Source organism: Diadema setosum, chromosome 14 (assembly GCF_964275005.1).
Source record: "Diadema setosum chromosome 14, eeDiaSeto1, whole genome shotgun sequence".
NCBI lineage: Eukaryota > Metazoa > Echinodermata > Echinoidea > Diadematoida > Diadematidae > Diadema > Diadema setosum.
The window spans coordinates 13,677,324-13,704,644 of record NC_092698.1 but is presented as its reverse complement, the minus strand read 5'-3'; the positions used below and the strand labels follow the sequence as shown (position 1 = coordinate 13,704,644).

General features: G+C 37.3%; 1 pseudogene; it reads right to left on the bottom strand.

Moving 5' to 3' along the window:
- Positions 1-27,321, bottom strand: part of LOC140238129 (ETS translocation variant 1-like) — a 76,932-nt pseudogene that overhangs the window by 45,323 nt on the left and 4,288 nt on the right.

Here is a 27,321-nt window from a genome sequence, read left to right as displayed (position 1 = left end):
GTGGCACACAGGAGGTTTCCACCATGGCAAATAAAGAGTTAACACTAATCCCTATTGTGTCACCATGGTCTTTCAGTTGAACTGGCACATTGCGTTACACCTACATGTAGAGGGTTTGCTAATCCTCAATAACAAAGGTCAAGTTTAGATAGACTGCTGAATGCTTATGAAAAAAAAAAAAAAAAAAAAAAAAACCTTGTCAAGTAAAGCTTAGTGGCTGGGCACTTAAAAGGTTGAAGTCAACCTCAGCATTTAGATAAACTCGCACTGAAACTGCATGACAATCATGAGCCTTGAATAGGAGTGATGAAGACACACAGAGAGTTGTATCAAGGAATACATGCCGATATACAGTGGTACAGGTATCTCAAATAACTGGAAAGAAAATTATTGTGATAACACAGGTCAGCTTCACACCAAACTATACTGGTATTCTTAAATCAATATTTATTGCCCTGTTTGATATAAAAATGTTGTAATCTATAGAATGAATATCATATTTTTAATATCCATGCAGTTAACCCAGCTTGCAGCGGCACAGAAGGAAAGGCCTATAAGATTTTAAATTCATGAGCATAAAGAAAAATAGCAATGATGAGAGAGTATGCAGCCGTAGTATCTGGTCCACTTGGCAGACTCTCATCTTACACAGCCCTTGGATATGTCTGCTGATTCTCCTCAATTTCTGATGGTCCAGGTGATCACAGAATCAGAAGCCGCGGTCACACCGGCAAAAGGTCAAAAAATTTTGCCAGTGTGACTGCAAACTTCCCGCAAAACTTCCCATGAAACTTCTCGCTAAACTTCCCACTCAACTAGAGATATTTCCCCCATGCCAATTTCACCAAACTTCTCAACTTTTTGACAGTGTGACCAGACGACAAAAGATTGTGAAGACTTGGAGATCTTAAATTTGTCGATCTTTTGCCAGTCTGACCGCGCCTAGATATCCAGCTGGATAATGTATGATAATCTGTGTATTTAACTGTAAGATTCACACAGATATGACCATCTGAAAAACAAATGTGTATCCAAACATTTGTTCTGAATACTCAACAGCAGCATTAATGCTTACATTCCTGTGCTAAAGATATTACTGGGTGCAACCCAATTAATCATTTTGTTTTGTCTGTTTCCTTACAAAAATTCACATTTGGTTTATTCAAATCAAATGTTGTGAGTCATAATATTAACAAAATTAAGCCAAGGCAAAAACATATTACCTTAACCATAATACCCAAAGAGGATAGAACTAAAACTTATCTTAAAAAATGACAATTTGCACTCAAGATGGTCATTTTGGGGGTTTGTTTTTTTCTTTAACTGCCCTGTGCATGTCTGACACAAACCTATCAGTCACTTGGGTTGAAAGTGCAATTGCACATCATGTTCAAATTGACTTTGACAGAGAGAGAGAGAGAGAGAGAGAGAGAGAGAGAGAGAGAGGAGAGAGCAAAATCAAATGAAAAGGAACAGTATCAATTTCATAAAAATCAGGACTGACATTGAAAGTATGGAAGATGAAAATTTCACATATTTTCATGCAAACGTGGTATAAGCAGCAACTTCAATGCAAGGTTGCTCAGGTGATGATAACATTAAAGGTACTAGCCCACATTTGCAAACCCACGAAAATCAAAACTGCATAAAACAGGTCCAATATGACTTCAAGTACAAGTTATAACAGTAACATACCTCACCTGTCGCTCTTTGTCTATACCATTCGATAAAAGAGAGATAATCATCGTTTTAAAATCAAAATTCAAACCGGGTCAACCCGACCCAAAATCGAATTACGAGCGCGGGCTATAGCTACGTACATTGTACATGTAACACGTACGTGGACCGGAGCTAGCGAGCGTTGTACGCATGCATACGGATTACGGTGCATTTTCATTTATTTTTATGAAAGTAATGGACTAATTGGAAAGAAATTTTGCACAGGTGTTACTGCAATCATACCCAAACTCCATGCTAACTATGAGACCAATTGCTGCAGGTTTACAAATGTGGGCTAATACCTTTAAACCTTACAAGTCCGTCACTACTCAGAATAAAAATCTCAACTGTTGCAACCATTATTAACCTGGCAAGGATGGGGGTGGTTATAGTCACTACTGTTTCTTTAAAAACAACAACAAAACTTGACTTTAAGAATATATTCTAACACAAACTCATGGAAGAGTCAAACCAAAGTTTGTGCACGATATGAAGAAAAATCAACGAAAGAAGAAAGAAATCTAAAAAAATAAAACCTAATCTTTGAAAATAGCAGGTTGAACTCAGATGGTGGTTTTTGTGGTTGTGGTGGCTTTTTTTTTTTAATTTCCCCATGACATTATCACCTTACTTTTAATTCTGTCTGTTTAACTTTGCACTCATTCGAGAAAGCGAACATGAACACAGCGTTAAACTGCACTTTAAAAACACAGATGGGATATGCTCTGCTTAGAAGGGAAGCCGACAGGAAGGGAAGAATGCTTTTGATAGGAAGTGAGCTTCCACTTTGGTAAGAGAGGGAAAAAAAAAAAAGATAGGAAAATGGAGATGAGATTCGGAAGGATGCAGGGAGCCATTTCATTCATGAACACTGTGATGCCATACTCCCCAAATATTCAACAATGCTATCTTTATATACATATCACAGTATAGCTGGAGAAAGTTTTACCATTGCCTACACATGCATCGAAAATTTTACTGAGCAATGATGTACAATTGTATGCCAACTTGGCCAAGGCCATCAAGTACGATGTATGTACACATGTATCTCACTATTTGATAAACTAATATGAGATCTTCTACCACAGCTCATCAAATTGCAATTTTGTTCTCGATTTTCTTTTTAAACAATGCAAGCAAAAAAAAAAAGGAAGACTTAAATTCAAATGTTGGCCTCTTTGTACAAATTATATACAAAACAGTCAGTTTCAACATTACTTACTGATACCACTTGTTTGTAAAAAGTGCATCAACTTTAAAATTCTCAAAGCACCTTTTATACGTCCATTCTTCTCTAAACTTCTTCCACTTTGTTTCTGGGATAATCCGTCAGTACCTTTTGTTTAATGCTAATGTGGAGAAGCACTTTGAAACAAAATTTGAATACTTTCAAGTAATGACATCTAAACCCCTGACATTTGAGTCACTATTCAGTTACCAGCTACACTGTAGTTAACTTAAATACTTACAGTTCAGAGTACAGTCTTCTATATATTTTGCAGGCTACATTGTTTATGTGGTAGGGCCTACATGTCTACATGGCCATGCATTCACAATACTACTACCGGTACTGCATCTCAATATTATCAGGAGAATGTAATGTCAAACAGAAGATGGAGACATACAATCTAGCATAAGAATGATAGTCTTGTCATCTCTGTGCAGTGGAGTGGGTGATAACACCAAAACAACTTAATTCTTCCTTCCTTGTCAACAAGAGTTAGATAAGTCTACAAATAGAATATAAAATGCCTTCTGGATCTAACTGTGGTATCTTGAAGTTCAAACACTAGAAACCCATCTTGACAAATACAACAGGAGATGATTAGGATCCTCACTGAGAGATCTATCTAGACTCAGCCACCAGACTCTTGCCACTTATTAACTGCCTCAATGCCTTCATCCATAGAACAGGATAGATCAAGCTAGCACCTACATTGTACCTATACTCCAGTGCCTACCCTGGTCAACAATACATGTTTTAGAGACTGGCTTACAATTGTACCACAGAAACGTATTCAACACAAAAATCCTTTCAGTCAGAACCCAGTCAAAGCCAATTCAACCATGACAAATAAATTGTTTCCTCTTTCCATTCTCTTCTTCCCAGTCTCCATTCAGAAACAAGCTTGGTTCTCCCCCCCCCCCCCAAACTCCAGTTCAGTTATCACAAAAACATCCTTTTTCTAAGTGGCATTAGGTAAACATGTTCTGAACTAGAGGTCATTAGGGCTAGTCTTCCATTTTCAGACCTGGTATCTTGGAATACCAGGAGATGAACAGCAAGGAATATAACATGATCGATGTGCACATTGCAGTATTTCTAACAAACAGGACTGGCAGAATATAGACATTTTATTCACGGATGGAAAGAAATAGAAACTTATTATTCTCAAACCTAAATGCAATAGTTTGCTGCACCAAAAGTTGAGTCACGCAATGCGCGTTTACACAGCAAAACGTTTTCTTAAAAGAATGTTGATTTGGTAGTGGCTCAATTTAGAATGATTGAACTTCACTATCTGAACAGTGTTATGATGCTCTGGCATAACTACATTTCATACAATACTGTCACTATTACAGAATCTATGGTATGAACAATTATTACAATGCTAATTAACAATTCTCTGTATTGGATTATTCTTTAATACTGTAGGTCTACTGTTTATATAGGATATGATATTGAGTAAGGTAAATCCAGTTTAACTGCAGAGTTTAACCTTCTGAAGCATTTAGGCCTATCATTTGTTTTTTCAACCCTTACATTTTCCATATTTCATATTTACACAATATCATAGAGTGGTAAATGAGTGGTAACATGTAGAGTATGATCATGCAGCTCAGATTTTCAGATGGGAAACATTGTTGAACACTGTCTTTTTTTATAAGAACACATGTAGTTTTTTTAAAAAAAATCCACCTTCCGCCTTCATTCATGGGCAGTGGAAGACTGAAGTGTCATTGGGAAGTGCGGTGAACACATGAGGAAGCACCAAATCACTGGAACGGGTCTCAAAACAAGCTCTCTTTTTATAACAATTGTGCTTTGTGCCATAAGTAATGGCTTGAGCCTGGTCTAAGATGTTTGATAGAAGACATGAACTCATCAAAAAGTTTGAAGAGAACACTTAAAGGGATAGTACAGTATTGGTGGAGATGAGAATTGGGCCTTTAACTTTTTGCAAGATACCAAGAAAACACTTATGATATAGTACAGAGCATACCATTTTAAGAGGAATTCAAAGTTTATTTGATGAAAATCAGGTTTGGATTAACTGAAACATCCAAAAACAAAGTAAAACAAAGTGATCGTAATGAAGTGTGGGTCCCACACTTTATTAGCATTGCTCTTTTTTGGATATCTCAGCCATTTCAAAACCAATTTCAATCAAATAAATGTTGAATTCCTCATAGAATTACATGTTCTTTCACATTTCATAAGAGGTTTCTCATTATCTCACAAAAAAAAATGTTAGAAACCTGAAATTAGGTCTCAACCAAAACTATACAATCCCTTTAAAGGGAGAACCTTTGGAAGATCAAAACCTCAGGACAAAATGTCTTCCACTCAATTGACGTTCATGCAGTGGTCGCTCCTTCTCACGAATAGAAACAAGGCAGGGCTGCCACACTCACACGCAATCTGCACGAGACTCATAGAATTCACAACAACAACAAAATAATCTTAATACTGGGTCACTCTGATACATGAATTTTCACTCTGAACCCCCCCCCCCCCTGAAAAAAAAATAGAAAGTTTTAAAAAAGTCTCCAAAATCCCTGATATTCCAAAGATTTGATATGCCAAAGCCCAAAGTTTTTAAACCTACCATAGAAGGGGGAACAGCCCCTCCCACACCACTGACCCCCCCCCCCTCCCTTGCTTCATTCACTGACTTGTATTCAAGATTGGCAGTCCTAACAAGGACAATGAAAATCAAAGTTTTACTTCGTGTACATACATACGGGACACATCCCTACAAAAGAACATACATGAAAGATTCCATATCATTCTAAGGTAATCTGTAAGCTGCTTAGTTTTTGTTGTTGTTATTTCCTTTCCACACACATTTCAAAAGGCAGTAAAATATGAAAGGATTACATGTGCTTGCCTGCACCACACACACACACAAGAAAAGTTAAGCGTGTACCACAAAATTAGCCAACCTTGTTCATTTCCGTCAAAAGAGCAAGCAAAAAACCACACTTTAAAATCTTAAACCCCCTCCCCCACCCCCACACTAAAACATCAAAATGGCAACAAACACAAAAGCATAGTTTGTGGCTCGTTATGTGAGATCCATCACTATCAACCTGCCCCAATCTAGTCAGGGCTGGCCTCGTGTGTTATACAGCATTACACCTGCGGGCAGGCCCTGTAGCATGCAATGACGCACAGAGGCAGAGTGAGAAAGTGATCATGGGTACAGAATCCCGGTTAATTTGTGGTTGACAAGGCGATAACCCCGCCAATTCTTACATCTACAAGGCAAGGGTATGGAAATATTAATAGATGTTACCAATATTGTTACAACTAAAAAATGGCTGAATTTCATGAATCAATGGATATTTGTCACCTTTTTATTCCTCTGTTAAGAGATGTTTGTTGGTAATTATCATCAAAGAGATGGAATTCTCTCGTAAATTCAAGCGAGTCAGCAGAGACTTAGAAGGACTGTTCTCTCATTTTATTCATTCACAAAGATTATTGACATGGTGACTACACTATATACCTGTGTAGGACTCTCTATACACAAGCTCTTTTTTTTTATGTACATTTGTACATACAATTACACTGCAGTCACATTACACATACACCTAAGCCAAGGAAATCATACACTGCAACAGCTTGCTCAAGTACTTTCGCATACATACAAATTATGTGTTGATACATGTGTATGCACAGTAAAAGACTGATATTAAAAAAGAAGCACATATTTGATAGAAATCAATGCCACAGCACACATTTACCACAACCACTTAAATCTAAACTCATAATTCTGGGTTCAGTCAAATATTTTCCTGCTTTGGATGAACACTCAAAACACCTTTGATTGTATATTCTTTATTGGAGAAAGGTTAGATGGAACTTGAATTCACTGAATCTTTAACCACAAAATCAGAAATACAAAATGCATCAAAATTCTGTAAATGGGAAACTGAAACACTGAAATTACAGTGTAATCTTCTGGAATGTATTGCTAATCAAAGGAGCAGATACAAATGTTGCCATGAAGAGGCTTTTGAAAATTTTGTGCAATGGAAATAAAAAGCAATTGTTATAACAGTTAATAGTAAAAGGTACTCTTGTATGTTGAGTGGCAAAATATCACATCTGCATACTTACAGTTTTCTGAGTGAAAGTCTGGCACTGACTGTTCCGGCTCGGATTCAGCGCCGTAGCCATATTCTGGAGAGAAAGAAGAGGATAAAAGTTACATTTTTATGGTACCAAAACAATGTCCACATTTCAGACACACATCAAAATCACAAAAATATGCAACCAGTATATTCCTAATTCACTTCAAAACAAATAATGATTATATATTATCATTACGTATTCATAAAAAGTTGTGAAACTTAGTATTTATGCTCTCTTTGGGAGCTTTTATGGGGGGGGGGGAGGGGGGCTATTGATTGCAAGGTACATGTACTAGTAATTAGGCAGCACCTATCTACCAGTTGGGGATTTGTTTTCTTTATTTTGCTGGTGAACAAAACTTCCTTATAATTAAAGCTGGGCTATTTTTCATCAAACCCAATAAAACTAATGCCATAATGAATCATGATATAACTGACATGATGGAATTTGCTCCTTTTTCTTTCTTTCTTTTTTTCTTTTTTTTTTTTTTAATGAAGGGTTCTATACCTCCAGTTCTCCAAGTGCAAAAACTCTGGCCCATACAGATCTGTATGAACCAATGCAAAACAGAGCAGAAGCATGTTTTGTCTTTAGTGAGACATATAGTGTAAGAAGAGACACAGTTCTTGTTACTGGATGGACTTCATTTTGGTTGCAGGCAAAGGCCAGGCACTGTATGGGTCTGAAAAGCATCATTTTAAGACAAAAGAGCATATTCCCATAGGAAACATGCACCAAATTTGTAGACCACTGAATACTTTAGCAAGAAGTGACTTCAGACTTATGCTGAAAAAAAAGGGGTTTTTTTTGTCATATGACTGCCAGTGCAGTATATCATGTGACATTTTGTTCAATGGTCACATGACTGTCGACAGACATGTCATTTATCCTCAGTTGTTGTTTTAAGCATGAAATATCCTGTTTATTCTGCATTCACAGAAAAAAAATAGGCCCTACATACTTGCCAACTCTACTGCTTTTGGCCACAGACTACCACTTTTGACACATTTCAAGCTAGCACTGCTTGCATATAGGCAGCCTGGATTCTAATGCTTCCTCATATTGACATATGAAAATGATGGCAAACATGAAAACATTTTGAGTGATTTTATCTACAATTAAGGGAAAATATCACAAGGACATTACAGGTGTTATTCCATAAAACATCTTCTCTGAATGGACAGTGTATTCTGTCCTGTCCCCACAGGAAGCTATACATGTGATTAATATGTACATATTACTATCAAGCATCATTTCCCACTTTCTCATCTCCCTGCATGTAAGCCTACAGACAACCAAACTCAGCCTAACTTTCTTACTACTTTCATGGCAATTTCTGTTCACCACCATCTGATTTTGCTATTTTACACTTATTTGCGATAGACATCTGCCAGCGAATGAGTGTCTAGTCTTCAAATGTTAAGATTTCCTGTTTTGGGTATAGATTATTTGACAGATTTCACTGATTTATAATTCTTCTATAATCACGGCAAATAGATCAAATTAGATTTGCTCATCAATACAAATTATGACTGCCATTCATGTCCTCATGTCTAACGTTGGGGGAAAAAAGTTTATGCAAACTTGGTATCATTGTAAGACTGTCCAGGTATACAGAACATAGGCCTACACTGTATCTATAATGTACCTTCTCTGACATTACACTCTGGTGACATTTTGAATTGTACAACTACAAGCACTGGATTTCTGATTCACATTATATTGATATGTTCTAGAATCACATAAAGAAAGTTACTGACATTAAAACAAATCAAGCACATGGATAGGCAGAGGAGCCAGCTGACAGTATTGCTATGTATACATGTCCACCTCTATGGAGCTCAGTCCTTTGCTGTCAGACACTCTATTTGATCCGCAATGTGTCCACATACAGCTTACAGGAAACCAATCTGACCACAGCACTGACCACATCCACTGCCTGTCTACAATCATGTCCTCCAACCTGACTCAAGGCCAGAAAGACATCTCCAGTCATAGTACAGCAGGTCTTTATGCCCTGGATTTATCCCTTGAGCTAACATGATTTGACAGACCTGATTTTTCCCTCTGGACTTTTCTTCCCACCCACCCCCCCCCCCAAAAAAAAAAAAAGGTCAAGCAAACAGCATTGATCAATACATGATGGGGTATTTGGTACTGTGGTATACCATCCAAAATTTGCCATTTTGTCAATTCATTATTATTATTACTGAAATTATCATTATTATTGTTATCATTATTTTTCCTCTTTTTCTTTTTATGTGCTGGACCCTGGGTTACCCCCCCCCCCCAAAAAAAAAAAAAAATGGATGAAAGTAAACTTTACGGCTATTCACCTGAATATTTGATATATTAGTAATCTCAGCACAACAATAAATGAAAGCTAATCCTTGGAATACAATATAAATCCTGTAATTTACTTCATCGTTATTATTTTTTCTGATTACAGTATTGAACAGTATAATGATATCAAACGTTCAGGCAGTAGCCCTACGTACATGTGCAGCTTACTCAGCACTGTCAGACACCGCTTAGCAGAGGCAGCACAAGTACCACTGCTTTATGCATTATTGGCCCATGTAGAAAAATAAGAAGGCATATAATCATTGGTTGAATATCTGAACTAAGATCTCACTATCCAAAATATTTTTTAGAAGTAAATATAAAGATATGATTATCATTATTGTAGAGCCTAATTAAATGTTAAATGCTTCGACCAAAGGAATAGTAAATTAGGCCTACTGACATTTGGACAGTTTATTTCTAGTCTGTAAATAGAATCAAGAATGAGCAGATATTACTATACAGCCTTTAAAATGAATTTGGCTTGTCTTTCCTCAATACAATAAACAATTTTACTACTGACTTTACTGGAGCTGTATTGTTGGCACACAGCCCAACAGTTCATCATTGGGATAAAAGTAACCTAATAACTTCTCATTTTAGAAGGTAGGCCCTACAGTGTACCTGTAGTCTCTAGTTCCAAGAGTGCTATTGCTATATAGGTGAGGAGTTTTGCTATTTAGTAAGAACATCTTGGCTGAGACAACAGGCTTGCTTTTCATCTTCACGCTTGCTTACATAACCTGCAGACTCTCCTCTTCAAACCAGAGAGTGGATTCATACAAAATAGAGGTTGAAATGTTTTCTAAAGCTTACCCTTGGACAGCGAATATTTTAAATGTTTTGTTTTCAATATTATGGGATATTTCCACATAAATACAAGCATTTTAGGAGTCAGAAACATATACACAAAAGCTATAGAAAAGTTAGAGAAAAAACAACCCAACCACGGGACAAAGATAGCAGATGTTTTACATGGTTTGTTTTCAATAATAATATGAAGGGAAATTTCCACATAAATGCAAATTATATTTTGAGAGTCAGAAACATATGCAAAAGCCATAGAAAAGTTAAAGAAAACAGCTCAACCAGAGGACAAAAAAAAGATAAAAACCCAAAGAATTATCAAAGCCATAAGCACTTGATGTCAACAACACATCTGCTAATGGACATCTTTTGGAAACATACATGCTCATCAGAATAGCATGCTTCTAGTATTCCGTACACAAAGAAAGACCCAAAAATAGTCTTCATCGGAGGTTTTGAAACTCTCACTAAGAAACTGTTGAATAACAAGATGTCCTTGAAACATCATGAGCAAAAAGAGCTGGATGAAAAATAAAATAAATAAATAACAAAGACAGATAAATAGACAGAGAGAGAGAGAGAGAATTGAACTGTGGTATTTCATGAACCTAACAGATTATGTATCCTGGTGAGACTTGTACATGTATCTTACTAGCTCTCAGAGCCATAAACTGCATATTTCAGATATACATGTATACCATGAAGACCAGTACAGATGAAAGGGGGGGGGGGGGAGGGGAAGATTCATGCTGAAAGAACAGGGCATTTACCCCTCCCCCCCCCCCCCCCCCATTATATGATTGCAGAAGTGTGCCCGACTTATATGGGATTCATCAATTACAATTACACACTTACAAGGTGTGGCAAGAATTGGAATTCCATGTTAATATTTAAAACTTGTATTCTTGTGTCTTACTATGACTTATAATGTATGAAAAAAAAAATGGCTGTTTCTGTTTTGCATTTCAAGATCCCATGGAAGACTGACGAACATCCTACAATACCTAAGGCATGATATGAATGGGGGAAAAAGGTATGACGTATGCTCTGATTAATCATCATTTGCTGAAGAACAACAATGTTTATAAATCTAACGGAAAAGTCTTAAATATTAAAAAAAAAAGGATCTATTTCACTCTCACCACTGACATTCAGACATGTCTGTTTCTACCAAGCCCAGAAGACAACATGAAAAATATGTTTGTTCTCAGAAAGGCTTTACAATCCAATTCATTTGTTTTCCTGTCTCAGTAAATTTACTTTTTTCTTTACAGAATCTATTCAAGGCATTGCCCACAGATAATCACAACATGAATGATGTCATAAAAAAAAAAAAAACTTCATGCAGTCCCTTATGCTTATAATACTTCAAGCTCGCTCTCTCCCTCTCTCTGGTTCTGTCAGTAATGCAACCCATACCCCTCCCTTCCCAAGAAGTCTGCAAAGGTGCTGAAAGTTGAGGGGATCCCTAAGCCGTTACTTCCTACTATCATTCATATGCAAATCAGCTCCAGAGGGTTTGGGGTAAACAACTTTTGAAAGGGCATAAAAATAACCTGGCTGTCATGGTACTTGTAAATGGGCTTTGGGACTCCTGCATTCTTATGCTAAACCTACCCCCCCCCCCCCCTCCATTCTCAGCCATTCTGTTTTTCAGTCACTCTTGCCTGCATGTACTCTCCTATCCCCCCCCCCCCCCACCTCTTTCATTCTTTTCTCTGTCTTGCTGACTCTTGCTCTATGTACTCTCTTTTTTTTTCTTTATATACTCTCTTCCAAATTTTTTTTTCCATCCAACTGTAATGATAAAAAATTATGGTAGTTTTTCTATGCGACTGCTGCCGTGACTCTCTGATTACCTACTGGTTCCCTGACCAAATATCGCCATTTTCTTTCTGAATGAGGCTATGTTACAATTGTTGAAAGGTTCTTTTATTGGGCTCTGACAATAGTATATTTCCTCTTCCACTCAGCAGAGGAGAAAATAAAGAAAGGGAGAAGGGGGGGGGGGTGGGGAGAAGGCGAGAGCAAGCACTGTCTGGATTGGCAAGAATGGATAGGACTGGCATGACAAAAACAGTTTTGATAGGAAAAGACAGCTGCACTTCGTTTCACACCATATCTTGTGATTGTCCTTGTAATGCAACATATCAGGCAGGTTAGTCTATTATCTGCATGATGCAATCACGGCCTTGGATATTTGTAATCACCCCTCCCCCTCCTCCACACCCACAAAAAAGTGGTGTGATGACATTTATTGCATTTTTATGTCTGCATTCCACAAGATCATGTGGACTAACAAGAGCAAAACATTTGATACAGAACAGGGTGGGGTTGCATTCTCATTAATTTTCAATGGATGGTGGAAATAAAAGTGCAGGTGTAAACACATTTCATACTGAATGCAAGTTTTGGGCAGACTTCAAACATCTCGAGGAAATGTATCAAACTCTGCGACATTTGAACATTCTATGAAAGGGATGAGTCGCTGAATTTCTTGCAATAATTTCTGATAACCACTATTCATCACATTGATCCCAAGTGATATAATCATCAAACACTTATAGCAGCATACACAAACACACTCACAAAGAAAACTAGACTTCCGCATGTTGAAAGGAAAGTATTTTGGGCGACATTCATTACTGAAATTGCAAGCAAATTGTATTATTTTCATTTTGCATTCATTTTATTCTTTGCAATGTGATTCCTCACTTCTCTTTCTGGTTTTGTCTTCCTTCTTCTTGAATTCTTCTTTTAAATGCAGTAATATTCATTAATCTATATACTTGTTAAACATGCAGATATTTGAGAGCATGTTCCCCCAGGCAAAAGAGCAAGAAGCAATTGATGGGGGGGGGGGGGTGGGGGGGGGGCAGGGGATGCACTGGGGTATTGGACAAGAAGCTTCAACCATTTTTTCCCCACTCCAACTACTAGCAAACTACACTTTACTCTTACCTACGTGTACTTCATTCTGGACGACATCAGTTTTCATGACAAGCCATCAAATGTGTGTCTATGACATGCATGGTTAATTTTCTCATTAAAAAGAAAATCTAATAAATTATAACAAACATGAGAGAGTGATGAAACTACCTGCCTTCATTAAAGTTTGATCAGTAACCTTAATAATACTTCCCATGAGCAACAATATCCTTCCATTCAAAGCCACACTGCATGTGCAGTATACAGAGCAGACAAGCATATCATGCAAGTCTGAATGCAAAGTACGATAATATGCAGGTATGTATGTATACAAGCTTGTTTCTATGCCACAGAGAATTGTTTCTTTAAGCAAAAAGGGATGCATCATGATAGTGTAAAACTTTGGTCTCAATATGGAAGACTTACCATCAGCCAGCCACTCCTCTTGCAGTAGATCCAAGTCATGAAATAATTCTGAAATTGAAAGATATAAAATAAATGTTTTTAATTTACTGTCACACTCAGGTAGCAAGAATATTTAGTAGTTGGTATTTAATATGCATGCTTTCCACTCACTTTTCCATATCATATGTTAACCAGCTGAAAATCACTGGTTAGGATGTGGTTGTGATGCCATAGAGCATGCAATGATGGCCACAACTGGACTGAAATGATTTAAAATTAAAATAAAAAGAAATAGAAGGACTTGGATTATATGTCTCTATGACCCCATTTACAGTGGAGGGCTCGGCCCGGGCTTTTAATTCAAACCTTTCAATATTTTGTTGTAGTAGCGCTCTGCTTGTAAACAAGTGATTATTATTGGGAGCGCGTCGGCCGCAATTTGGCCCAGTTTGCATTTACAGTGAGAAAAGGCCAGGCCGAGCCCGGGCCGAGCCCGGGCCGAGACTACCTCCAGAGCATGGCCAAATGCGCGGCCAGTTTTGGTACCGCATTTGGCCTTTAGAGCGTTTACAGTGAAAGGAAGGCCGGGCCCGGCCTTTTCACTCACTGTAAATGGGGTCTCAGACAGCATACATGTACCACAATCACAGCTGGGCAGGGATTGGGTCTGCTGCTGATGGATGACAGTTAAATTCATGTTTCATTGTGTACTCTGATAAATTGTATACTAACGATATGTAATATGAATTGCTTAAAGGTATCGTATAGTTCTGGTTGAGACCTAATTTCAGGTTTCTAACATTTTTTGGTGAGATAATGAGAAACCTCTTATGAAACATGAAAGAGCATGTAATTATATGTGGAATTCAACGTTTATTTGATGAAAATTGGTTTTGAAATGGCTGAGATATCCAAAAAAGAGCAATTCTAATAAAGTGTGGGACCCACACTTTATTACGATTGCTTTGTTTTACTTTGTTTTTGGATGTTTCAGTCATTCCAAACCCGATTTTCATCAAATAAACTTTGAATTCCTCTTAAAATGGTATGCTCTGTACTATATCATAAGTGTTTTCTTGGTATCTCGCAAAAAGTTAAAGGCCCAATTCTCGTCTCCACCAAAACTGTACCATCCCTTTAATTATGAAGGACAACAGCCACTTACATGTAACACATTGCTAACTGTTGTAACCAGTATGATGGACACCAATCAATTCTGGTTAATTCTAAAGAATATGTTGAAACAGCGCAGAAAACAAATATTGACATAGTGTCATATACTAACTTATCATACTGTATGTCATTTTTCATAGAAACATTTAATTTTTTAATTTCACATAACTGGAACAGAGGAGAAGAGAGTGTACACCTTGATCATTCTCTGCCATGCCATGTCAAACTTATTGCCTGAGAAATCAACAGATCAAGACTTGTGCAACATAATCTAAATTATTTAAGTTGTTTTCCCATGCTGCATTTGGCAAAGGTAGGCTTGATCAGAATTCTTAGAAATAACATTTCTCGATCACTCAATGCTCATGTCATTTAGGGGTTGTATGGCAGGGACACAATGTATGTTCAATGAGAAACTTTCATCACTGACATTATACAATCCGAACCAAGGGAATTAATAAATGAACCCATTCTAGACTACTGTGTGGTATCCAGTTTCATTGTTGAACTTGAAACATGTCATGTGCAGCCCTTCCTTTGGTTGGGAAAGGGGTAAGGGGGAAATCTACACTCATGTTTTGAAGTACAATTGTAGACGAAAATGAAACAACCAGAGCAATGATAGTTATATAGTCAATCAGACAAAAATAAGATAGAAACAGAATCTCACAATTCACAGTTTCCATTACATAGTGATAGCAGAAATTGTCAATACAATATATTGCTTGTGAATGATAAACTTCTTCCAACTTCCATAACAGTAAATGTCCATTTCAGAATTTACTGCCATAGTTTTATGTATTGCACTATGAATGTCAAAATTCATTCAGTTTTGCTACATCTTTATTTAAAAGTTATTTATCAGAACTTTTCGGATCCAGTCAATTTTGTTCATGATTTCTTTTTATTCCAAAAACTCCTGATGTTTAGACAAGTTATGGATTGTGTCTTGCAGCAGATGTCTATTTTCAAGCCTATTCTGGAACTTTACTATTACGGTCTACACACGCACATGGGATCAAAGGTACACAGTATTTGTCCACAGTGTTTGTGAATGGCTCGTAAATTCTTCATGATATTCTCATATTACACACCATGAAATTCTCCTGTACGACGTATCAAAAAAAAAAATTTTTAAGGTAGACACTACCAGCAAAAACTGATGACAACAAAGCTTGGTTTATATGCATACAGTCGCAGCTTTTACATGTTTTTTTTCACAGACTTTTAACCCCAAAGCTGCTGAAATTCAAAACCATGAATTCAAATTGTCAAGGAGTTCCATATGTAGTTCCACATTCCCATATCATCGAATGAAATCTTTGAATTATTTCATGTTTATTTTTGCTGTTTATATTGCTAGACATCCTGAAGGCTGAAGCACATCACAAGCCTGACTTTGGTACAAGTATTTTTTTTTTTTTTTTTTTAATGAGCTTGTTATGCAATAATGAATAAAATTCAACACTGTATGAAGCCTATGAAACCTGGCCTTGAATTAATCATAATACACTGATTGTTAATACTGAGATTGTAATCTGCACCTATAGCACACAGTTCTAGCATGAACTATCACATGACTACAACATATTGCTACAAACATCACTATTAATTTTTAATGACTTGCACCTGGAAAAGATAAAACCAGAAAATCTCTCACCACAAAATATTCAACACTTCCAGTAATAGTAAAGGTGAGAATCAACACTTGGTGGCAAAAATGGTCTACAGTGTGGGAGGTAGACTAGAAATGATGTGCTTTGATCCAAGATTGGGGGGGGGGGGGCGTAGGGGGGTTACAGATACACTGAAATTTCGTTTACTGTATGCCAAAAATAAGGCCACAAAAACCCTAGAATACTATCGGGAAGAACTTAGATTTCTTATTAAAGGACAATTTCACCTTCATAAACATAAGGATTGAGAGAATGTAGCAATATTAGTAGAACACATCATTGAAAGTTTGAGGAAAATCGGACAATCCGTTCAAAAGTTATGAATTTTCGAAGTTTTTGAGCAGTAACCACTGGATGAGAAGACTACTGCAGTTGATGATGTCACATGCGTACAACAATATAAGGAAAATATAAAGAGATTTTCACAAAATTTCATCTTTTGAAAAAAGTACACATTCCCTCGACTCGTTACCGACATATGATATGGGTAATATTATTACCCCTGCCTTTAGAAAGAGGCAAGTCAAGTGCTCTTTTATTATGCGAAAAAAGTGAAAATATGTTGAATTTTCTTTACATTTTCTTATACAGTATTCACCGCATAATCGGGCATCTGATAATCGGGAACCTCGCTTAAATGACATACGCTTCCCAGAAACATTTCCAATGCACGTTATTTTCACTGGATAATCGGGCGGGGACCTCTGATAAACGGGACAATTTTTCTTCAAGCGACCTTTGATTTTGTTGATATTTTACACAAAAAATCTACCAAAATACCACAACAATATTTCAAAGATTCCCTGTCAGTTGTCGTTTACATCAAACTTACAAAGCAAGCTTCGGACTGGTGTGTTTTGACCTCCGTCCACCCAGTACACATACATTTCAGCTCGCTGCCCGCCTTCGCTTTTCTGTACATGTGTATATATGGCGAGCTAGATCGCTATACAACAACACATGTACAGTGCAGTGATCGCGGCAAGTAAACAATCAAGCCGTGATGATTGAATGATTGTAGGACTTTTCATTGACGTTCCCACATCAGTTCTGGGTAATCATTTCCCATGGTTGTGGATATGTATTTATACAGAACGCCCTACGTGTCCAAGAATTCTACGAATGTTTAAGAAAGTGCTAGCTTTTAATCCACATATTTTGTGTTCGAAGAGAGGTGACAGAAGAAGAACCCGGTTGCGATGACTGCATCATTGCGAGAATGCAGGGACAGCTAGAGGGTCGCGCCGAGGGGTAGCGTGGTTGTGTATTCATGTACATGTACAGTACGTCAGTATGCATGTGTGTGTGTGTGTGTGTGTGTGTGTGTGTGCACTGTACATAATGTACATGTCGTATGCCGTTAGTGTATGGTGAGTGCTCATCGCGAAATCGGGCACCCCGCTTAAAGGGGCCATGTTTGCTACTCCCAACCTGTCCCGATTATGCGATGAATACTGTACTGTTATACTCATATGACATCACAAGATGTAGTAGTCTCCTTATCCAGCAGTTCCAAAACAAAAATTTTAAAAATTCATAACTTTTGAATCGATTGTGCAATTTTCCTCAAACTTTCACTGATGTGTTCTACTAATATTAAGCATGAAGGTGAACTTGTCCTTTAGTCACACAAAAAAAGATTATGTTTCACATTTCCTTCGAGATTATTTTTTGAACACTCTTGCTTTCATACAAGTGTATGATACACCATAGCACATGAGAATGATGGTCAACCATTTACAGTAGAAATTAGTCTGTTTCTGCCAAGTATGGTCTTTCTTCCACTGAATCCATATAAAGGTAATTATAGCCAAAAGAGCGCCCATTGCACAATCCTCCTCCTTCTCCTATGTAATAAAAATTCAACCTACACCCAGTCAGGATGTTAGATCCCCCCCCCCCCCCCCCCTCTCCCTCCAGGCTAGATGTGACCTTGCACATTCAAACATTGATCCCTTCACAGACAATTAACACCCAGGACAATGCACCCTAGGCAACATGGAGAGCTGTCCTGAGGGGGTTGATGCAGGGTAAAAACTGTCTGGGAATGCATCACTCACTCTAGAGGCCAATTCACAATCACTGTGCACACGCACAACACACTCAGAGCCACGCAGCCATCAAACACACAAGTTTGTGCTGTACCGCAATCCCTACACCTTTACGCACGCTGTACGTACATGTGTAAAGCAAACATGTAGTTCATCTTCCCTGTGACATATCATTTGTACAGATGTGACTATACTAGCGGCATCGGGAGGGTGATTATTCAGAGCTATATAGCTGGCTTGAGCATCTGACAGAGACTAATGGTGTGTGAACACAGCATGCAGTGGCATAGCCCAAGCATTGTAGCAATCACCTTGAAAACTGAAGATACACCTTCTTCAGCAGAAAATGATGCATTTCCATCACTCTAGAGATGGAATGCAATGAATATGTTGAATTCTTACATTTGCACATACGCTCTACATTAAAAAAAAAAAAAAAAAAAAAAAAAAAAAAACGAAGCAAAGAAACTTGTACAAACTTGTGGCATCTGAGCACAACATGTTTTCACATCTACTTTATAAGTGTCCAAAGAAAGAACAGGTCTCTGTGATTATTTAGTGGAAATACCAAAAGCATGTACCCAATTTCCATCTGCATCTTACCTTGGATGAAAAAGTTTAAACACAAAGAAAAAAAAGTCATGCATATAAATGTCAACTGCAGTTCCTGTCAGATGATACAATTTTGAAGAGTTACTATTACAATAAACTGGATATCAGCTGTCTCTGTTTAGGTTGTGTTGTCTATGTTTTGGTTGTGTTGTCTATTTCCATGTTTTTACCCTATTTTGATGCATTATTTTAATAAAATTTAAACTCATTTTCATGGAAGAAGAACGAACGAAGAAAAAAAATATATTTTCCTTGGTGTGCTCATGTGAGAGCTTATCAGCACCAATTTTGCCTCTGGGATTAAGGCAGTACTGCATATCAAGTTTGGCATGTAGCCCCAGCACACAAGGAACAAACATGGAGTCAAGAATAACTGATAATTTGATGGTCCCTCTGCTGGCATGGATGAATTCATACTTGAGTTACATTGTACACTATCAGAAGATCAATGTCGCCACTTCTCCGTCCCTCCAGTATTGGTATTCCTCCCAGCTCAATTGAATTTGCCCTTTACTGTGTACTCTTCAAAATTCATTTACCAGAAAATTCAGCTCATTCGATTACGGTGCTCTCTGAGGTATTGATTACACTTGTTATCCACGGCCCAACAAACAGTGATTTTTTTTTTTCTCTCTCTCTCTCTTCCTCTCCAGCCCCTCCCCCCCCCCCCCCCTTTCCCAAATGACATGGATGTACTTGAGCCCACCTTGTAAATTCATTTCATCTTCAACGTGCAGGAACACCTATAATTTGTCCTGCAGACAGCTACTGAATGTGTTCATTTTATAAAGGACAAGTCCACCCTCATTATACATTTAAGAATCGAGTGAATGCAGTACTATCAGTTGAACACATCATTGAAAATTTGAGGACAATCAGACAATCCGATCAAAAGTTATGAATTTTTAAAGTTTCTGTGCAGTCACTGCTGGATGAGAAGACTATTACAGTAGGACCTACATGATGTCACATGCGTAGAATGATATGAGGAAAATCGGATAAAGAGAATTCCACAAAATTTCATTTTTTTTGAAAAACATTCACATTCCCCCTGCCTTCTGAGAGAGGCAAGTCAAGTGCTCTATTATTATGCGAGAGAAGTGAAAATATGTTGAATTTTCTTCATACTTCCTCAAATATTGTTCTACGCATGTGACATCACAAGCTGTAGTAGTCTTCTCATCCAGCAATGGCAGCAGTGAAACTTCAAAAATTCATAACTTTTGAACGGATTGTCTGATTTTCCTCAAACTTTTACGGATGTGTTCTACCGATATTGCTGCATTCTCTCAATTCTTATATGAAGGTGGACTTGTCCTTTTCGAATTAAGTCTGTGTTGATGTAAATGGGGAAACTACATGTACACAGACTCATGATGGGGCTAAAGACCTGATCTCAAATTGATTGCTCCTGCTTTACATACAATTGTTCACGGGACGTCACTATGGGCTTTTACACAGTGACATACTGTAAAAGTGGAAATTTTCGCGGTGTTGAAATTTTCGCGCATTTCGCGCAACCAGAAACTAGCGCGAAAATAAAAACACGCGAATATTTTTGCTTGCCATACGTTCCTGTGCGTGATGTCTTGATTCCGCGGAATCAAAAACACGCGAAATTCTTCTGACCCGGCCTAGCGCGAAAAATTAGTCGCGCGAAAATATCCACTTTTACAGTACAGTGCACTTGCTGCTGTCATAGTGCAGCATGGTTGCAATGAGTATTTCCACATTCCCAAGATGTGCAGTGCATCGATGACATCACATGATTATGATGGCTGGGGCGGCGATCATCCAAACCCTGATTGTCTGAGTCTAGGGACCATGAAATATCTTCAGTTGAAATCTTCATTTGTTGTACTTTAAGGGGGGAAAAAATAGATATAAAGAGCATTTCTTTGAAATTCACATAAAAATAAACCCTTACAGCCTTGTACTTTGAACAAGGAACAGTACCACACAATTGCATACAATTACCTTTCATCCACCTACGTGTACACATTATTCCTACCACGGTCTATTCTCATGCATCTTTTTTTTTTTTCTTTTTTTTTTTTTTTTACTCAACAAGCATATAAAATGTAAACTTCGCAGGATTATTTCATTCCACGCTTATCCATATAACTCATCTTTGCTTTTCTTCTCCATTGTAATATGAGTGCACAAAGCTACAGCACCCCATACAACTAGGATAGTTCTCAGAATGTGTGTCCATTCTCCCTGTAGACAGTAAATGGATTGCACTGAACTTCACAATTTAAAAAAGAGAAAAAAAGAGAATATTACTCAGTGATCATGCACTGGCTACTCCATTGTTCACTAGTACGGTAAGACAAATATGAAATCTGAAATACATGTACATGTACACGCGTACGAGCGTATGGATGATAAAGAAAAACAACTGATAGCTGCCTGCCAAGTCGGCCTTGAATTGACACAAAAATTAGTGCATCGATCCAAAGGTGTGATATCATTATTCTACACAGGTAACCACACACCCACTCAAGTATCTATCCATGTGTAAATTTATGCTGGCTTTGTATAATGATGTAATGTCAACACAAGTCTCACGGTGTAATTTCCACATGTACTCCAACTTCTCTACGGAAATTCCCTAATTATGAAGAAAAAAAAAAGTGAGACAATAGGCATAAAAGGACAAATAACATCATCACACCTGGCAAAATATCTCATGATATTACAACTACTGTATAATGTATGTGCTACACATCTGGACAGCATAAGATTCCATGAATTTGGACTTGAAAGACGACTTCATGGGTCGTTGAGTTTTCAGTTGAGAAATACAGCAACAGCATGAGAAAATTCATACTATCCCTTTTCAAGAAAAAAAAAAAAAACATTTGCTGTTTCCAAACTTTGAAGATGATGTATACAATGCACTTCTGTTCTGGGAGGCAATAATGTAGGCCCTACCATATCTTAACAAGTTGTTACTTTCATGAACATCAGCTGACTTTTAATAGGAAATTTGCAAAAATCAAAGCACTTTGGAATGAATGGCATAACGCATTGATGTAAAATGTACAGTGTAGGACCTATCTAACATCAAAACTAGCTGAGTCGATGTCAACAGTAGTTTAAATCAAAATATTGCTTCACAAGTCAAGCTCAATACCATAGTTTTTGCTTCCAAGACAATCACACACATTGCTGGCCAAAACTTCCGAGGAGCTGTGTGTACTAAAGCCAACATTGCAAGGCACAGATTATTAATACAGTGTATAGGCTTGATTGAGTATAGTCATATAAAATATCCCAAACTTCTCTTGCTTTAAAGAAAAAAAAAATCCTCAGAAATCTTTTTAAAATGATAAATGTATGAAAAATCCATATCTAATTTCTTTGGGTTTTTTTTTCTTTTTTTTTTTGGGGGGGGGGTGTAAAAGCGAAACTTAACTGCAAACCTAAGACATCAATTACATAAAAAAAAAAAATGAAAATCAAAATTTCCATGATGACTGATAGATACTGTAGGACTATCGATTATGTAGAATCAAACAATGTAAACTGTATATCACTATCAGTGTGCATTTTCAACCTACAAATGTAAGAATACTGAATACAATTTGTGTGTGTGTCTGTGAAGACTGTATTATAAGCATACTATCCATATATATATATATATTTTTTTTTTGCATTTGATTCAAAATTACTCTTTGAATAAACACAGTATTTTGCCTTTTTTTCTTTTTATCAGTGTTCTCAAAGCTACCCCGCGGCATTGAATACAAGATTTCAAATCAAGGTGCATCACACAGCACTTTGCAACAAATACTTTTAGACAGCTTTCTAAAGATTAATGACACTGTTGGGAAATTGAACACTTCCTGTTCTACAGTGCCACACAACACACAATGCAGAATCAATAATTTTATCTCTTCCAATACCTAATGTTCAATTTGGCAAAAAAAACAGCATACAGTGTACACTGTGTTTTTACAGAAAACATGATTAGTTTCAGATGATCATCTTTTCTAGAATGCAATGACTAACAGAAGCTTTTCTGTATGTTTGAACGGAAAATAAAAAAAAAAAAAACCCACCCTGAATACACCTCTAATTTCATAATGAAAGCAACACACAATGTAAAGAAATAAGCTTTAGTATAGTTCAGATTTCTTGCTATTCTCTTTTCCTTTTCACCCGAAATAAAATTGAAGTTATTTTTCTTCTGTATATAAATAATACTGAATTTGCATTAGAAAGAATTATTCATTTTCCAAACATCACAGGGGGTTTCTGACAGAGGTACATATTTCACTTTGAGTTTAGTAAACTGTATAATGCTTTAGCTACACATCTTATCATTTCACACGTGATCAGCATCTCATACGTTTAAATTTTACTATATGGACAAATGTGTAACACAGCTGGAATGCAGTTGATCACAAGCAGCTACTTGTGATATGCACCAAGCTCCATGTTACAAACTGAACACATGATCACATGTAAAAACTATTGCAAAGAAAGAATGAACAACAATGAATCCATCTATAATTTAGGGAAATATCATATAAACTTGTACCTTTAATTTATCCTGAACATAATATGTGCATTGCCAATAAAAACCATCATCACCACCACCACCAAAAAAAAAAAAAAAAAAAAAAACTACCATTAGATATCTTGGGTGGATCCACATCTACAGATATAAGTTGGTGACATAACACTGTCTCATGTAATAAGAGTTGATTCAATAATGTTTTAATGAAATGTTAAGGGTATGCAGTCTGTCCCCGATATGATGTAAAGGTCAGGAAAATGTGGTGCATGGTAAGGGTTCAGCAAGTTCTGCCCCCAAGTGTACTTTTACAGTATGGCTTGAACACACAACATATACACACAGACGCCCACACACACATACACATTTATAAACGTACAAGGACCTGTACGTACTGTACACGCAACCATGTACACAATGTACATGTGTATTACCGTACAGTATACTACTAAGTAACTCACTGAGGAAATTTAAAACAAAGGCCTGAACTTCATATACCGGTACATTTTGCAGCTGGCTGTTAACTAAATTTAACAAAGTTACAATTATTTCTATGATGCTCTGCCATAACTACATATGGTACCACTATCATTATTATGATGATGTTGATGACGGTGACAATAACAGATACTGACTTATCCCTATGGATTATGAATTCTACTGTCACTGCTACAGCATGTACATTGATCACTGGAATTCGTACAATGATGCTACTGGATATAAGGTATTATTACCATTATTACCACCATTTAATAGCACATCATACTGGCACCATCACCACTTAGTATTAACTTTCCACAAACTCAGTAGTAGTGTTGTTTAAGTATGCATACAGATATCTAACATATGTATCATACTACTGTAAAAGTGGATATTTTCGCGCAACTAATTTTTCGCGCTTGGCCGTGTCAGAAGACTTTTGCGTGTTTTTAATTTCATCGGAATCAAGACAAGTACTGGAATATATGGCATGAAAAAATATTTGCGTGCTTTTATTTTTGTGCTAGCTTCTCGTTGCGCGAAATGCGCGAAAATTTCAACACCGCAAAAATTTCCACTTCTACAGTATACAAAGACTTTGTGGTACACCAGTGTTTCAATTAACATAATGCATGTAATTTGTGGCCTGTAATGTCACAACATTGCAGCAGGGAGAAGGACTCCAAATTCTTGTGCTCTCATGCCATTTTCTCGAAATCTCCCGCTTTCCCACTTGAATCTACACATTTGTAAATTGTAGGTTTGAAGGTTAAAAATAAAATTGATCTTTGAGCACATGATATTGTGTGTATGTTTGTGCAATCAGAGTCTCCAGTTTGCAACACATCCTTATGTGATACAATTTGTATGTTGTCTTGCAAGTACACTGTATGTTTTCTGAGGCAGCACATGAACAATTCGCATGAAGGGGCAATTAATTACTCAGTACTGTAAAAGTGGAAATTTTCGCGGTGGTGAAATTTTCGCGCATTTCGCGCAACCAGAAACTAGCGCGAAAATAAAAACACGCGAATATTTTTGCTTGCCATACGTTCCTGTGCGTAATGTCTTGATTCCGCGGAATTAAAAACACACGAAACTCTTCTGACCCGGCCTAGCGCGAAAAATTAGTCGCGCGAAAATATCCACTTTTACAGTATGCATTTCCACACACGCTTTTGATTTAAGACTACACTTTGCACACAGTGATCGTGCAACACACACTAAAGTGATTTACATACATGTATTAAAAGTCCTAAGAACTGCAGTACAGACATGCACTACAGCCAGTCACTGAAGCATCACAATATGTTTATCGCCCTACAGTGCTCGCAAGACCTGAACCTGGCTTGGATAGGGTGAAAGGAATGCAACAGACGAGTGGAGCAGGCGGAAACATTCAATTGAATTAATCACTGCTGATCAGATGCTGTCAACCCTATGAGGACACAGTGCCTTGCTGTCATAACGCACTAGAGATGGGACGCCATCAGGTGCAGCTCCAGATGCATAATACACTGCAGGAGTCTCACTGATGGATCGGCTGCGACAGTCCTCGAATCTGTTTTGGGTTCCTACTGCTGCTATACGGACAGCTCATGAAGCAGTGGGCCACTACATAGTACAGTCACCTTGAATACGTGTTGTGTCCACACGTAGACTCCTCTGTGTACATTTGAATGTGAAGCAAGTCTATGAATGGATTCATGCTTCCCAGTACCACCAGCAATAATGTACAAAGGTAGAGGTGGATTGTAAACTTCTACATGATTGAATGAACGTATGAACGTTGCCATAGCCATACTACATTAAAAGCATGGCTGACTGCCCATGGTGTGACTATATTTCTCTAGTATTTCTATGTAGGCCTAACTCGTTGTAATACTTCCGTGCTACTGTACGTAATGTAGAACCTACTAACTTGTGAGTGATGTCTTTACAAACCATGAGATACACTGCAGAAATTTTGAAACCCTCTCTGTGAGTAGTAACCATGTCATCCACCTCACAGAGAGGTAAGTTCCCTAATGTTGTTTGGTGATTTAGAGTTGCTGCTCTGATCATTTTAATACTTTCATGTTGTCTAGCACCTTTACAGCTTCACATCATTCTTCATGGATTTTGCACACACATAAATGCACAGTAGAAGACAGCCCACATGCAATGCAAACATCTACTGGTATGTGCATGCTACAATAGAGACTTTCAACTTGATATGCACTGAGCAAGAAAATACAAGAGCTTGTCTTGAGTACTATAGTACACACAAATTTTACCAGTACACATTACCATACTTAATCTCGATTCTCTTATCCATCAGTTATCTAGCACCCATCCTGGTTACATAAGATGATTACTTCACTTTGACAGTTCAAACAAACCTATCTAACTCTGATTGATGGATGGAGTGCTACTACACTGTGTAACTTTCAGGCAGTGTTGGTCTCTAAAGTCTAACAACACAATCATATGACTTGTTAGGGTAAGCTGTCATATTGCCACAGAGTACAGAGTTTAATGGATGAGTCTTGCAATGTTATGTTATTCTACATGTACCAGTATGTTTAAAAGTACAAATTTGATCATTACCATATTGATTTCAACAAAGACTCAATTTCAGTTTACCTGGGTATTTCATAATTGTAGTACAATATGGAAGTTGTATGTGTGAATTATTTAAATGGGTAGTTTGAAACACAAATAGCGCAAGGTTTTGTGGAAAAGTAAATGGTAGTACTACAAAGTGTATGTGTGCACACACACACATACACACACACACTCAAAAAAAAAAAAAACACTTTTAAAATGGAGTAGTGCATCTGATGTGTACTACACCTCTAATAAACTCATTCCCTTCTTAAAGGGTGTGTACAGTTCTGGTCAAGGTGAGGATTTAGCTTCTAACGTTTTGCGAGATATTCAGAAACCACTCTATGAGATGTCAATGAGCATGCAATTCTAAGGGGTATCAAAAGTTTATTTGATGAAAATCAGTTTTGAAATGGCTGAGATATCCAAAAACAAGGTGAAACAAAGAGATCCTAATAAAAGGCGTGGCCTGTCGCCTTTTATTATCACATCTCGGCCATTTGAAAACCAATTTTCATCAAATAAACATTGAATCCTTCTTAAAATTGTATGCTCTTTCATATTTCTTAAGAGGTTTCTCATTATCTCACTTAGGAATGTTCAAAACGTGAATCCCCACGTCAACCAGTACTGTACAGTCTCTTTAACATA